General features: G+C 46.1%; 2 protein-coding genes across 2 annotated transcripts in view; one reads left to right on the top strand and one right to left on the bottom strand.

Moving 5' to 3' along the window:
* The window catches only part of SRARP (steroid receptor associated and regulated protein), a 165,151-nt gene that overhangs the window by 23,451 nt on the left and 126,779 nt on the right, over positions 1-14,921 (bottom strand). The window lies entirely within an intron of this gene.
* The window catches only part of ZBTB17 (zinc finger and BTB domain containing 17), a 34,934-nt gene continuing 27,241 nt past the window's right edge, over positions 7,229-14,921 (top strand). The window contains exons 1-2 of the mRNA XM_050789643.1: positions 7,229-7,378; positions 10,229-10,315. The gene's annotated coding sequence lies outside the window, so the exon portion shown is untranslated. The remainder of the gene's footprint in view (positions 7,379-10,228; positions 10,316-14,921) is intronic.

Below are 14,921 nucleotides of genomic sequence, written 5' to 3'. Positions count from 1 at the left end.
ATTTCCAGCTGGAATTTTAAAACCCCAAATCTCTGTAATATATTATATTGACAAATTCAGCCAAATGTTACCTTCTTTCCTCTCTGACCTAGCACCCATATTCCCTAGGCTTCAGCTCACTCAATTAGCTAAGACTTGTTTGTTTGATTGTTTTATTTTGTTGTGGAAGCTATATCCTCCTTGGTCAGACTGTGTGCCTGTCTCCTGGAGCATCCTGGAATCTGACTTTCATTATAGATCTGGAAACGAACAATGGGCAGTGGAGTGGTCACGAGAATTAGAATCCTCTTGCAAAATAACTTCTCTGGGTGAGGTCATTACATACTTCCCAGAGAAAGCAGAATCAGCCTGGTCCGATGGAAGGAGGGGCTGCTTCTATCAGCAAAGGAATCTCACTGGACTTTGGATATGGGTAGTCAGGGAACACAAAATCATCAGCATCCACCCAAACATCCCTATTTCAGTTCCTGAGAGCCACTTTTTCCTGTTCCATGCACCTGGTCAGGCTGTGAATACAGCATACATAACAATTATATTACAAATCAGCAACCCATGGGATCAGCTCTCTTCAATTCTTGGCTACATGGGCCCTGTGGCTATAAGAGATGACACATCTATTGCAGTAGTCAGGAATGACACCAGGTTATCTGACCCTACCTTGAACCAAGAATTTAAACCCCAAATCTTTTCTTATTTGAAGCTCTGTGGTGCAATTATAAACAGCCATGACCTTGCTTGCCAGCAGATATCAGCCAAAAGCAGCAGGACTATGGCTATAGCCTCACTTCCTTCTTCCAAATCTCACTAACTGGCAGAACCCATCCATATCTGGGATTCTAATTGCAACTGAGTCTGGGAAATACATTTTTTTTTTTTTTTTTGAGACGGAGTTTCACTCTTGTTACTCAGGCTGGAGTGCAATGACGCAATCTTGGCTCACTGCAACTTCCGCCTTCTGGGTTCAAGCAATTCTCCTTCCTCAGCCTCCTGAGAAGCTAGGATTACAGGCATGCACCACCACACTTGGCTAATTTTGTATTTTTAGTACAGATAGTGTTTCTCCATGTTGGTCAGGCTGGTCTCAAACTCCCGACCTCAGATGATCCACCTGCCTTGGCCTCCCAAAGTGCTGGGATTATAGATGTGAACCACCACGCCCAGTGGAAATACAATTTTTTAGCTTTTTAGATTCTGGAAAGAATGGATGCTGAGTCCTGGTTGATCACATCTAACACAGATAGACCCAGGGATAGATTTGTATGCTTAATATTGGGAAGACAAGAAGGTTTCTAACAGATTTGATATTATTCTCCCTGTAAAAGAAGAGGTGAAATACAAGTGTTGGTAAGGATGTCAAAAAATTGGAACTTTTGTGTACTGTTGGTGGGAACACAAAATGGTGCAGCCACTGTGAAGAACGGTATATGGAGATTCCTCAAAAAAATAAAAATACAACCACCACAGGATCCAGAAACCCCACTTATGGGTCTTTATCTAAAAGAACTGAAATCAGGAACTTGAAGAGATATTCGTGCTCCACTGTTGATTGTAGCATTTATTCACAATAGCCAAGATGTGGAAGCAACCCAACCGAGGGTCCATCGACAGACGAATGGTTAAACAAAATATGGCATATACCTAAAATAGAATATTATTCAGCCTTTAAAAAAGAAATTCTGCAACATTTGACAACAGTGATAAACCTTAAGGGCATTGTGCTATGTGAAATAAGCCAGTCACAGAAGGACAAATCCAGCATGATTCCACTGTAAACTAAAAATAAAATCCCAAGTCCCCCACTGACTGAAAGGACCTCCTTTTGGCTAAGGGGACCCCAGAAAAACCTTAGAGACTGAGTTCCCAGCTACAACAGGGTGGGACGTTAGACACGTGATGTGGTTTGGCTGTATCCCCACCCAAATCTCATCTTGAATTGTAGTTTCCATAAACCCCACGTGTTGTGGGAGGGACCCGGTGGGAGGTAACTGAATCATGGGGGTGATTACCCCCATGCTGCTGTTCTCAGGATAGTGAGTGAGAGTGAGTTCTCTGGACATCCGATGTTTTGTTTTGTTTTTGTTTTTGTTTTAGATGGAGACTCGCTATTTTTAGCAGAGATGGAGTTTCAACATGTTGGCCTGGAACTCCTGACCTCAAGTGATCCACCCGCTTTGGCCTCCCAAACTTCTGGGATTACAGGCATGAACCACCACACCCGGCCTTTCTGATGGTTTTATAGAAGAAAAAGGCTTTTCCTCCTTTTGCTAATTCTCCTTCTTGCTACTGCCTTGTGAAGAAGGATGTGTTTGCTTCCCCTTCCACCATGATTAGAAGTTGCCTGAGGCCTCCCCAGTCATGCTGAATTGTGAGTCAACTAAACCTCTTTCCTTTACAGATTACACGGTCTCGGGTATGTCTTTATTAGCAGCGTGAAAATGGATTAATACAACACACCTTGATATACCTATTAGTGTTATTTATTTATTTATTTATTTTTTGAGACAGTCTTGCTCTGTCCCCCAGGCTGAAGTACAGTGCCGTAATCTTGGCTCCCTGCAACCTTCGCCTCCCGGGTTCAAGAGATTCTCCTGCCTCAGCCTCCCAAGTAGCTGGGATTACATGTGCACGCCACCATGCCCAGCTAATTTTTGTATTTTTAGTAGAGACAGGTTTCACCATGTTGGCCAGGCTGGTCTCGAACTCCTGACCTCAAGTGATCCATCTGCCTCAGCCTCCCAAAGTGCTGGGATTACAGGTGTAAGCCACCACACCTGGCTCTATTTGTGTTTTAGACATAACAACTGATGAGCATTAAAGTTAAAATAGAGACAATAAGACTGACAGAACAGACTGTGGCAATAAAATCCCAAATTATAGACAGGACCCAAGGCTGTGCTAGGCAAGGGTTAAGCCATGCACCCCTACCTTAAAGAATAAACTATGTTCAATTGCCACAAGGTTTTTCGTTTTCTGTCGCAGCTAAATGAGTACTTGCCTCAAGATAAACAGTATTAAAACAACTATGACTCATTCAGCTCACAGACGCTGACTGGAACCCCTGTTCCACCAGCCATAACTACAGGTTGGGACAAAGAAGTTGATTTCAGTAATTTTCTTCAGCTAAGAAGACCACCACTCATTGACTGGTTCTGGCCAGTTTACAGAGGCTGTGCATTTGAATGCTTTTGTGCTCTGAAAAAGACCTTTGACATATAGGGCGTAATTATAATACATTTATTAAAATTTTTTTTAGAGACAGGGTTTTGGTTTGTCACCCAGGCTGGAATGCAGTGGCACAATCATAGCTCACTGCTGCCTCGAACTCCTGGGCTGAAGCGATCCTCCTCTCAGCCTCCCAAGTAGCTGGGATTACAGGCATGCATTATCATGCCCAGCTAAGCTTTTACTTTTAGTAGAGATCGGGGGGAGTCTCACTATGTTGCCCAGGCTTGTCTCCAATTCCTAGTCTCAAGTGATCCTCCTGCACTGGCATCCCAAAGTGCTGGGATTACAGGCATGATCCACCACACCTGGCCTGTAATATATTTAAATGCTAAGTCCAAACATTATTCAACCTAAAGTAAACATGGGTCATATATTACCACCTATGTAACAAACCTGCACATCCTGCACATGTACCCTTGAACTTACAATAAAAGTTGAAGAGAGGCCGGGCGCGGTGGCTCAAGCCTGTAATCCCAGCACTTTGGGAGGCCGAGGCGGGCGGATCACAAGGTCAGGAGATCGAGACCACAGTGAAACCCCGTCTCTACTAAAAATACAAAAAAAATAGCCGGGCGCGGTGGCGGGCGCCTGTAGTCCCAGCTACTCAGGAGGCTGAGGCAGGAGAATGGCGGGAACCCGGGAGGCGGAGCTTGCAGTGAGCCGAGATCGCGCCACTGCACTCCAGCCTGGGCAACAGCGTGAGACTCCGTCTCAAAAAAAAAAAAAAAAAAAAAAAAAAAAAAAAAAAAAAGTTGAAGAGAAAGAACAAATTCTTAAGAGGACAGATCTCATGTTTTCTTACTATGATTTAAAAACAAAAATTTTTTAAGAAGTGGGGAAGTATGGAACCAAAAAGGGGCCTGCATAGCCAAAGCAAGACTAAGCAAAAAGAACAAATCTGGAAGCATCACATTACCCAACTTCAAAGTATACTACAAGGCTATAGTCACCAAAACAGCATGGTACTGGAATAAAGTAGGTACATAGACCAATGGAACAGAATAGAGAACCCAGAAATAAAGCCAAATACTTACATCCAATGGATCTTCAACAAAGCAAACAAAAACGTAAAGTGGGGAAAGGACACCCTATTCAATAAATGGTACTGGGATAATTGGCAAGCCACATGTAGAAGAATTAAACTGGATCCTCATCTCTCACCTTACACAAAAATCAACTCAAGATAGATCAAAGGCTGAAATCTAAGACCTGAAACCATAAAAATTCTAGAAGACAACATTGGAAAAACTTTTGTGGACATTGGCTTAGGCAAAGACTTTATGACTAAAAACCCAAAAGCAAATGCAACAAACATGAAAATAAATAAATGGGACCTAATTAAACTAAAAAGGTTCTGCACAGCAAAATAAATAATCAGCAGAGTAAACAGACAATCCACAGAGTGGGAGAAAATTTCCACAAACTATGCATCCAACAAAGAACTAATACCCAGAATCTACAAGGAACTCAAACAAATCAGCAAGAAAAAAGCAAATAATCCTATCAAAAAGTCACATGCTAAGGACATGAATAGACAATTCTTTTTTTTTTTTTTTGAGATGGAGTCTCGCACTGTCGCCCAGGCTAGTGTGCAGTGGTGCAATCTCGGCTCACTGCAACCTCGGGCTCAAGCAATTCTCCCTGCCTCAGCCTCCTGAGTAGCTGGGACTACAGGTGCCCGCCACGATGCTGGCTTTTGTTTTTTTGTATTTTTTAGTAGAGACGGAGTTTCGCCATGTTGACCAGGCTGGTGTCGAACTCCTGACCTCAGGTGATCTGCCCTCCTTGACTTCCCAAAGTGCTGGGATTACAGGCGTGAGCCACTATGCCCTGCCCGATAATTCTTAAAAGAAAATACACAAATGGCCAACAAACATGTGAAAAAATGCTCAATATCACTAATTATCAGGGAAATACAAATCAAAACCATAAAGCGATACCTACTCCTTCATGAATGGCCATAATCAAAAATAAAAAAATAATAGATGTTGACATGGATGTGGTGAAAAGGGAACACTTTTACACTGCTGGTGGGAATGTAAACTAGTACAATCACTATGGAAAACAGTATGGAGATTCCTTAAAGAACTAAAAGTAAATCTGCCATTAGCTCCAGCAATCCCACTAGCGGGTATCTACCCAGAGGAAAATAAGTCATTATATGAAAAAGACACTTCCACACACATGTTTGTAGCAGCACAGTTCCTAATTGCAAAAATATAGAACCAGCTCAAATGCCCATCAGTGCATGAGTGGATAAAGAAAATGTGGTATATATATAACATGGAATAATACTCAGCCATAAAAAGGAATGAAATAATGGCATTTGCAGCAACCTGGATGGAGCTAGAGACCATTATTCAAAATGAAGTAACTCAGGAATGGAAAACCAAATATCGTATGTTCTCACTTTTAAGTGGGAGCTAAGCCATGAGGATGCAAAGGCATAAGAATGATACAATGGACTTTGGGAACTCGGGGGAAGGGTGGGAGGGGTGAGGGATAAAGGACTACACCTTGGGTACAATGTACACTGTTTGGGTGATGGGTCCCCCAAATTCACAGAAACCACGACTAAAGAACTTATCCACCCAACCAAACACCACCTGTTCCCCAAAAACTACTGAAATAAAAATTAAAAATGTGATTAAAAAGAATGGGTGAAGTTAGCCAGCTGTGGGTGCACATGCCTGTAGTCTCAGCTACTGGGGAGGCTGAAATGGGATGCTTAGACATAGGGGTTTCAGTCCAGCCTGGGCAGCATAGCGATTCCCCATCTAAAAAGAAAAAAAAAAAGAAAAGAAAAGAAAGACGGCCAGGCGTGCTGGCTCATGCCTGTAATCCCAGTACCTTGGGAGGCCGAGGTAGGCAGATCACGAGGTCAGAAGATCGAGACCATCCTGGCTAACACCGTGAAACCCCGGCTCTACTAAAAATACAAAAAATTAGCCGGGCGAGGTGGCGGGCGCCTGTGGTCCCAGCTACTCCGGAGGCTGAGGCAGGAGAATGGCATGAACTTGGGAGGCGGAGCTTGCAGTGAGCCGAGATCCCGCCACTGCACTCCAGCCTGGGCGACAGAGCGAGACTCCGTCTCAAAAAGGAAAAAAAAAAAAAAAAAAAGACAAGAAGGGGTCAACTGCTGGGCTTTTTTGTTTCTCTAGCCATTGTGAAGACAGGAGTGAGTTGCCAGATCGGCATATGTTGCAGTCCCACTGAAGGCTAGCGGACATAAATCTCTAGGGAACAGTCTCGCCACTGCCTACTTTCTTCAGCTGTGCTTGGCTGTCTGGGAGCAAACAAAGAGAAAAGGTGCAGTTGGATTCACACAGCGTAGGTATTCTTACCAAATCCATGTGACAAAAAGACAAGGGAGCAAAGAGCTTACAGTAGTGGCAAGAGTGTTGTTAAAATTGTAGATTATGGAAAATAATCAGGCCTAGAAGTAAACAAAGAAGAAAGCCCTCAGACTGTGAGAAAGTGGAGAAACCAGTGGCCTAGAGCTACCAAAAAGGTAGAAGAGGGGCCACAGAGGGGCCGTGCAAATCTGCAGACACTTTTGTTTTCAGACACCTTTATTCACGTCCAAGATAATCAGGGAAGGGGATAATGTTCGGCTTAGAAGGTAGAAAAACACAACTGGGATCTGCAGCTTTGAAGCCGCAAGTAGATTCACATCTCCGGTCCACCACTTACAAGAATATGTGACCCTGGACAATTCATTTACACTTTTTGAGTCTGTTTCCCCTTTTTTAAAATTAGGAGAATAATACTATCTTATAATTGGTGAGAGGATTTAAAGAGATAGTGCATGTAAAGCGCTTAACACAGTGCCTGGCACACAGTAAGAGCTGAACACATGATGTTACTGTTACATTTGGAAGAGAAACCAACGCAGGGGTACAATGAGGACAAGTCTCAGCGCACAAGTACTGTAAGGTGGAACTTTTGGATAGCTAGGCGCATGCGTCTGTCTATGGGCGCTCGCCTAGCGAGGACGCTGCGCATGCGCCGGAAGTTGCAGCCGGGAAGCCTGCGAGGTCGGTTCCGCCCGACTCTAACATGGCGGCGCCCTTTGTCTGCTCTGTAGTGCTGTCCCCGGCCTTCTCGCGGCCGTGATGCACCTCCCTCTGCGGTGGGGTCCGGGACATGGCAGGTGAGGGTCAACAATCGCCCGGGGCCGGGGAAGTCCCGGGAGCCGGGGTGGAGGCGGCAGAGGATGGGGCGCGGTGGGACGCCGGTGACGGTTGTGTGGGGGAGGGGAGGGAAGTGGAATGGGATCCGAACCGGGGCTGAGGGGACACTGCCGGGCGGGAGATTGTGGGGTGGCGGGGCGGGGGGCGTCGCCGGGCGTGCTGGTGGGGAGTGGGCGGCCACAGCGACCGCCCGGGCGAAGGGGCGCGTGTCACCTCCCGGGCTGGATGACACCCCAGCTGGTAGCATCTCCGCCCCCGCCGCCCGGCTGTCACCGCCCCTTGACCCCGCGCGCTGTAGAGGGTGGGCGTTCTGCGGCCGCGAGGGAGCGCAGTGCCCGGGCAGCTCCCGTCGGGCGGCCGGGGCGGGAGGGAGCGGGGCTGCCCGGGCCTAGGAGGAGCTGACAAGAGAGGAGGCCGACGCTGTCCCTGTATAAAATCATTTCATTCATTCATTCGTCCTACGGACGGTGGTTCAGCACCTGATAGATGCTGAAGCTAGAGCGAGTGATGCGGGCGGGCTGGATCCTGGAGTAGCGGTTAGGAGTGTGAACCGTGGAGCCCAGCAGCGGGGTTTGAATCCCCACTCCCTGCTGTGACCTTAAGCACTTTTGGCTTTTTCTCTCTGCCTGGGTTTACTCAGCCTTTAAGCAGAGATGGTAATAAAATCTGCCTCCTAAGATTGTAATAAAGGGGAAATGAGGTTCCTAGAACACTTATGGGCACAAAGTAAATGCTGTGTGTTTGTTGCTGTTATTAATTGTATCCCCATCGTCACCCAGAGCTCAGAGACCCATGTGGGAGACATACAGGTAAATCAGCAATTCTGATACTGCTGCGACGGCAGAAAGCCCTCCTTCCTGTGGAGCACAGAGACACATCACTCAGCCAAGGGGGACTCCCGGGAGGCTTCTGTCCGCCAGAAAACTAAGATCTAAGGGAAGCTCAGGGGAGTGAGGCAGAAAAACGAGTATTCTCAGTTGAGGGTGTAGTTTGCGAGAAAACTCATCTTTGCAGAGAGAGAGGCGAGAGAGAGATCAGGCTCAATAAAGAAGCAGACTGGGCCGGGCGCAGTGGCTCACGCTTGTAATCTCAGCACTTTGGGAGACCCAGGCGGGCAGATCACTTGAGGTCAGGAGTTCGAGACCACCCTGGCCAATATGGTGAAACCCCCGTCTCTACTAAAAATACAAAAATTAGCCGGTCGTGCTTGCGAGCGCCTGTAGTCCCAGCTACTGGGGAAGCTGAGGTATGAGAATCGCTTGAACTCGGGAGGCGGAGGTTGCAGTGAGCCCAGATGGCGCCATTGTACTCCAGCCTGGGCAACAGAGCGAGATTCCGTCTCAAAAAAAAAAAAAAAAAAAGCAGCAGCAGCAAGCCGTGGTCTGGTCTTAGGGGATGTTGTAAACCTAGTTAAGGACTTTACATTTTAGGTTAATGGGAAGCCATTTAAGAATCAGATCTGTGGCCAGGTGTGGTGGCTTACTCTGTAATTCTGGCACTTTGGGAGGCCAATGTGGGATGATCGCTTGAGCCCAGGAGTTTGAGACAAGCCTGGGCAACATGGCAAGACCCCATCCTTATTAAAAAAAAAAGAAAAAAAAAAAAAAAAAAAAAAAAGCTGGGCATGGTGGAGCACACCTCTGGTGGTCCCAGCTTCTCGGAAAGCTGAGGTGGGAGGATTCTTTTATTTCCAGCCTGAAATAAAAGAATCAGGTTGTTTGTTTGTTTGTTTTTTGAGACTAAGACTTGCTCTGTCACCCAGGCTGGAGTGCAGTGGCAGCGTAATCATAGTTCACTGCAGCCTCGACCTGAACTCAAGCAATCCTCCTGCCTCAGCCTCCCAACTAGCTGGGACTACAGGCGTGCACCACAACACCTGGCTAATTTTTTAAATTTTTAGTAGAGATGGGTTCTCACTGTGTTGCCCAGACTGGTCTCGAACTCTGGGCCTCAAATGATCCTCACGCCTCAGCCTCCCAAAGTACCGGGATTATAGGCATGTGCAACCACACCTGGCCACGAATCAGATTTGTGGATTAGGAAGCTCACTCTGGTTAAGTGAAGAATGTATCAAAGGGAGTGGGCCTGTAGGCTAATTAAGAGCCTGCTAGAATAATCCAAGTGAGAAATAAAGTTAGAGGCAGAGAGTGAGGAGGGTGAGGAGAGATGGTTTTAGAGATAGAATTGACAACATTTGGTGATTAGTTTGATGAGAGTTAGGGGCAGGAAGGAGTCAGGATCACTCCAGTTTTTGACTGATGGGTGTTGGATGCTGCTCCGTGTGATAGGGAGCAGTACGGGGAGCAGATTTGGGGGAGGGCAGATATGTTTAGTTTTGAACATGTTGGAGTTGAATGCCTGTAAAGCATTCAAGTGCACCTGTTCAGCGGTGATCTAACAGTTGTCACCATCAAAGGTCACTGAAGTCATGGGAGGGGATGAGCTCGCCTAGGGTAGAGTATGCAATGAGAAACAAAGTGTCCAGGATATCCCAGAGCAGTGCCAATGCTGCAATAATGCTTGGGTACAAACCTCATCGTTTTTTGCTTCTCAACATTGTGTCCTGTCTCTCACTGAGCAGCAGATACTGAGAGCAGGGCCTGAGGCTGACTCTGTACATCTTTGTGTCCCAGTGTCAGCATGTTGTCTGGCACAGACCAGGCTATTTATTCAGCACTTCCTTGGGCCAGGCTCTGTGCTCAGCACTCTGTATTTGTCTATGTTTGATGGATGCATGAAAGGGCAGCTCTGAGGGAGCAGGTACCCTTTAGGTTCTCATCAGATTTTCCACTTGTATGTCATTGATTCAGGTAATGAGCCGGATGAGGGGAGCCAAGCTGGAGTTTACACAGGCAAACTGTCAGAAAAGAGTAGCCTGGGCTATCTGGAAATCTGAGGTATGTCTATAATACTCAAGGATGAAACAAATCAGATCAGTTTGTCCTTCTTCTCTAGGTTCAACATGATTCAAATGATTCTTTCCTGATAGCCTTTTCTTTAAAATTATACAGTAATGACAAAATTCCAGTTACAGTTTGGTTGGGAAATTGTTGATATTACTATTATTGTTTTACCTACAGAGAGAGGCCAGAGTGGATGATCAGCGGGCAATGCTCACATCTTTAGTTAGGTGAAATCTACAGTGGCGGAAACAGAAGTTTATTCCTTGCTCCTTAACATTCTGGAAGTACGCAGTCCAGAGCTGGTAGAGCAGCTTGCTGTGTTCTGTGAGATCATCTGGGAGCAGGATTCCTTTGATAATGTGACTTTTCTTACTCAAACTTAGGCTTCCATCTCATGGTCCAAGCTGGCTGCTGTAACTCCTGCCATCATGTATGATCTCCTTAGGGCAAAAAGGAAACAGAGCAGCGAGCACACACTCATTCCTTTTAAGGTTCTAATGTTTAAGGAGGCATTTTTGTACAACATGGTTCCCAGACATAAGCCAGTTCCTGCATCTGGTGCACAGCTAAAGAACAGATTGTGACTGTTTCAGTGCTGGAGAAAAAGCTGGCTGAGAGAACCTTCTGTGTCTTCAGTCTGTCTGGATTACTGTCTTGGGGTGTGATCCCCACCTGAGGGGAGGTGCACTGAGTCCCCAAGGCAGGCTACTCTGGCTTTGGGTAGGTTTACAGGGCTTGGGCCTGGGGAGGCCAGGCTTGTTTATCCCATTCATTGTTTCTGTGCCCAACATGTGTCAGGCATTGTGCTGGGTGCTAGCATGCTGGCATGAGTAAGACTGAATCCCGGGAGCAGGTGCTCCCAGCCACGTGTATCCTCACAATGCAATGCAGGAAATGCTTTGGAGGGCTGGTAGAGGGTGTTGCCCACAGAGGGAGGTTGCACTGGCGCTGGAAGGCTTTCCTTGGGGGAGTGAAGATGTTGTGAACGGCACATTTTGGACTGATCACTGTAAAATTCCCCTTGGACAGATAGAGGCAGCTAGGACTCTGGAGTCAGGTGTGAATCTGCCCTCCCGTTGAGTGGCTCTGTGTCCTGACAGTCAGTTCCTTCTGAAACTGTGTCCCAAAGAGTTAAAAAAAAAAAAAAAAAAAAACCTAATTGACTACTAATTTTCCTAATCACAAGATTGTCTTCTGACACATCAGACAGCAAGCCTTTTTACTCGGTTTCATCGCTGAGCCTCAGTTTCCTCATCTGTAAAATAGGGATGACAACATCTACCTCACAGAATTGTTTGGAGAATTACGTGAGGTCAGGCAGGTAATTCACAGGGTTTGCTGCATAGTGCAGCGCTCCCCAACCTTTTCGTCTTTTTTTTTTTTTCTGTTGGCAAAATATATATTTTATATATATAGTATATATATAGAGAGATATATATGTGTGTGTATATATATATAGAGAGAGATATATATGTGTGTGTGTATATATATATAGAGAGAGATATATATGTGTGTGTATATATATAGAGAGAGAGATATATATATGTGTGTATATATATATAGAGAGAGATATATATGTGTGTATATATATATAAAGAGAGAGAGACAGACAGAAGGTTTCCCCCACCCACCCACCTACCCAAAACATGTGTCTTAGTGTTTGATTTTTTTTTTTCATACACAGAGAATAGGGAATTTCAGAATTTGTACATATATTTTAGCAAACAAATTTTGATCTATTGGCTTCTTGGTGCAGTAATGGTGCCAAAGGTTCATACTATTACAAGGAAGTTGTGAACACTGATTTCTCAGGAGGTGAGGCCAGCCCCACATGAACTTCTCTTGCATCCCTCTGGTCCACATGATACGTAACTACTTCGACTTCTTTTTGTTCCTCTCATGAATCATTAGACATTAAAAATGGAACAACAGAGTCACAAAGGGCCACATGCTTTTCAGTAGAAAGCATTCTCCTTCTCTAGGTTGCTATCACAGTGCAGACTTGACTGCCTGAATATGCTCAGGAGATTTAGTGAGTATTGTCTGTATTTGGTTATGGAAAAGGCTCTCCTGGCTGAGCGCGGTGGCTCACGCCTGTAATCCCAGCACTTTGGGAGACCAAGGCGGGTGGATCACGAGGTCAGGAGATCGAGACCGTCCTGACTAACATGGTGAAACCCCATCTCCACTAAAAATACAAAAAACAGGCGCCTGTAATCCCAGCTACTCGGGAGGCTGAGGCAGGAGAATCACTTGAACCTGCGAAGTGGAGGTTGCAGTGAGCCAAGATCGTGCCACTGCGCTTCAGTCTGGGCGACAGAGCGAGACTCCGTCTCAAAAAAAAAAAAATTAGCTGGGTGTGGTGGCGGGTGCCTGTAGTCCCAGCTACTTGGAAGGCTGAGGCAGGAGAATCGCTTGAACCCAGGAGGCAGAGGTTGCAGTGAGCTGAGATCACACCACTGCACTCTAGCCTGGGCGATAGATTGAGAGTCTATCTCAAAAAAAGGAAAATAAATAAATAAAAAGGCTCTTCTTTTTTTTTTCTTTCTTTTTTTAAGTCCATAGTGAGAGCAAATCAAAGCATTGTTTTTTCTTCTGAGCATCAGTTTCATCTGAGCATCCTCCCATGAGAGTATGCTCAGATGTCTCGTCTTTGTCCTCCTCACCCTCCAAAAATAAAAAATAATAAGAGAGTCAAGCACTTTAGACTTTCATCAGCCTGGCAAATAAAGTTTGCAGCAAATAGAAGTCCTACTATTGATAGGACTTTTGTAAAGAAAAGAAATTTGATAAGACAAATTTCTTTACAAGAAACAAGCTACACAGAGGCAGTACCAGGATAAATAAGACCCTGTCCCTGCATCCAAGATGCTGGCAGTCTCATGGAAAGACAGGCAAGGAAACCTAGGATCATAATTAAGGTGAAAATGTGTCAACAGAGATTAAAAACAGGATGCTAAGAAATCGCAGGGGAGGGGCTCCAAACTCACTTGGGTTGGAAAGAAAATTGATAAAGAAAATTGATAAGACAGAAAGTACATAGGATAACCCAATTACCGTGCTGTTGGGTAATTTATAAGATTGACCTCCAACTTCACTGATGTAAAATCCTATTGGAAATATGAGGGCAGCCATACAGAAAAGCATCATTCCAGTGAATGCTATCCGTTGAACATATATTGTAGCTTCTCTTCCCCAGGGGGAAGCCACCAGCAAACCGCATGTGACAGTCAAATGATTCCCATGAGAAAAAACAGCATGGTGACCCACTCCAGGGGAAGCCGGGGAGGGGTGCACATCCCCTCTCATCCATGGATGGTTTGACACTGTCCCACGAGGCCCACAGTGAGTGCTCCCGCAGACTCCCTGGTGTTGAGCGAGTCTGGGTTGGTGATGCTGGTGATGGCGAAGATATTGGTAGCCAAAAAGAGACATCCTGAGATAACGGTCAATTTATCATCTCCCCGCCCTGCTCCACCTACTCTCCAAGCCCCGGGCAGGCAGTGGCCTCACACCTCCCACCCCATGGGCAGCCTCTGGGACCCGGAGTCCCCACACTGCTGCCTCGTGCCCCTCGACCCCCATGCACCCGGGACTGCCAGCTGTGGCACGGCCCGTAACCTCCAACGTTTTTGGCACCAGGGACCGGTTTTGTAGGAGACAGTTTTTGCATGGACAGGGGGCTGAGGGGTAGGGGTGGGAGGTGGTTTCAGGTTGACTTAAATACATTACATTTACTATGCACTTTATTTCTATGATTATTACATTATAATATATAATGAAATAATTGTACAATTCACCATCATGTAGAATCAGTGGGAGCCCTGAGCTGCTTTTCCTGCAGCTAGACGATCCCATCTGGGGTTGATGGAAGACAGTGACAGATCATCAGGCATTAGATTCTCTTGAGAAGCACACAACCTAGACCCTTCACATGTGCAGTTCACAATAGGGGTTGAGCTCCTGTGAGTATCTAATGCTGCTGCCAATCTGACAGGAAGCGGAGCTCAGGCGGTAATGGCGAGCGATGGGGAGCGGCTGTAAATACAGATGAAGCTTCGCTCACTTGCCTGCTCAGTCGCCCGCCGCTCACCTGCCATGCAGCCCACTTCCTAACAGGCCACGGACCAGTAGTGGTCTATGGCCCACGGGTTGGGGACCCCTGGTATAGTGGACATTTATGAAATGTGACTTACCTCCTGCTGCAAGGTACAGGCTGGTCGGAAGCTGGAGACCAGTCAGGATTAAAGTGGAGGAAGGCCCAAACCTGTGGGGAAGCCAAGTTGCCATCCTGCTTTGTGGCAGGGGCTATCCAGGTTGTGCATGGAGGGTCGAGGACTGCTCTGTGCTCCCCCCTGTTTTCCGGGAGAGTTCCCCCAAGCTTTCTAATTAAAGTAATCAAACCTTGGATACTCAGAGACCATATTCTGAGAGATCTGGTAAGCAGTGTTTTGAGGATTCTCTCTACCTGTTTAATTCCTTCAAGTTCAGATGCTTCTGGGAAGCCGTTTCTGAGCCATTCCCACTTCCTCCAACCCGAGTGAGTTTGGAGCCCCTCCCCTGCGATTTCTTAGCATCTTGTTTTTAATCTCTGTTGACA

The sequence above is a fragment of the Macaca thibetana genome, chromosome 1 (genome assembly GCF_024542745.1).
Source record: "Macaca thibetana thibetana isolate TM-01 chromosome 1, ASM2454274v1, whole genome shotgun sequence".
Taxonomy (NCBI): domain Eukaryota; kingdom Metazoa; phylum Chordata; class Mammalia; order Primates; family Cercopithecidae; genus Macaca; species Macaca thibetana.
Note: the sequence above shows the minus strand (reverse complement) of the source record. Positions and strands in the feature narration are given on the sequence as shown.